Here is a 1083-nt window from a genome sequence, read left to right as displayed (position 1 = left end):
CTGACCATCCCCACGGCCTTGGGGCACCGGGAAAGGCCCCAAAAATCATCTCAGGTCCTTTCCAGTGGACAAAACTGCCTGTCGGACCCTCACTGCGGCCTCAGGGCGCCAGGAAAAGCCCCCCCCAAAATAATTTGGGTTCCCTTCAAATGAATAAACTCGCCTGGTTGACCCTCACCACGGCCTTGGGGTGCCAGGAAAACCCCCCCAGAAATCATCTCAGCTCCCTTGAAGTGAATAAACTCATCTGGTTGACCCTCACTGCGGCCTTGGGGAATGAGGAAAACCCCCCCAAAAATCATCTCAGGTCCTTTCCAACGGACAAATCCACCTGGCTGCCCCTCACCACGGCCTCGAGGCACCGGGAAAAACACCCAAAAATCATCTCAGCTCCTGCCAGCAGCCCCTAACAAGGTTTTCAGTGGACAAACTGGCCTGGCTGCCCCTCTGACACGAATCTCCCCGATTCCCACACGACTCCAGGGGCGAGACAGGCAGGGATTTCCACTGGGAAACCCCCCTAAAAACCGTCCTGGCTCCCTCCCAGTGCAGAAACCCACCTGGCTGCCCCTCACCGCGCCCTCGGGGCGCCGGGAAAACCTCCCCAAAACCACCTCAGCAGCTCCTAACGAGTTTTCCAATGGAAAAGGCAGCAGCGACCTGGGAAACTTCGAGGCTACAAAAGGCGTCGACTGTGCTAATTATGTAATTAGAGCGGGTAATTATTTAGTGCAAGAACTAAACTGAATCCAACTCACTTTTAATATTCAAATTAGCGCCATCGGGGCCCGGTGCCGCTTTTGACTCCGGAACAAAGCGGATGCCGGGGCTGCCAGGGGAGCTTTGTTCCCGGCCCCTCCGACACTTCACTCCCCACTTGGAAAACCAACAGTTCCCCTGTTGCTCCAAATCACTTCCCAGCACAAAAAGAGGGGAAAAAAAAAAACACAAACCAAACCCCAAACATCACAAGTGGGAGCCCAGACCCCAGGCAGGGACGAGGGCGGGATAAAATCCCGGGGGATCCGAGCCCCGTCACCCCGGCGATCTGGGATGCAGCGTCCGTCCGTCTCCCAGGGAGCC

The sequence above is a fragment of the Manacus vitellinus genome, unplaced genomic scaffold (genome assembly GCF_001715985.3).
Source record: "Manacus vitellinus isolate BGI_N305 unplaced genomic scaffold, ASM171598v3 scaffold_310_pilon, whole genome shotgun sequence".
Lineage (NCBI taxonomy): Eukaryota > Metazoa > Chordata > Aves > Passeriformes > Pipridae > Manacus > Manacus vitellinus.
Note: the sequence above shows the minus strand (reverse complement) of the source record.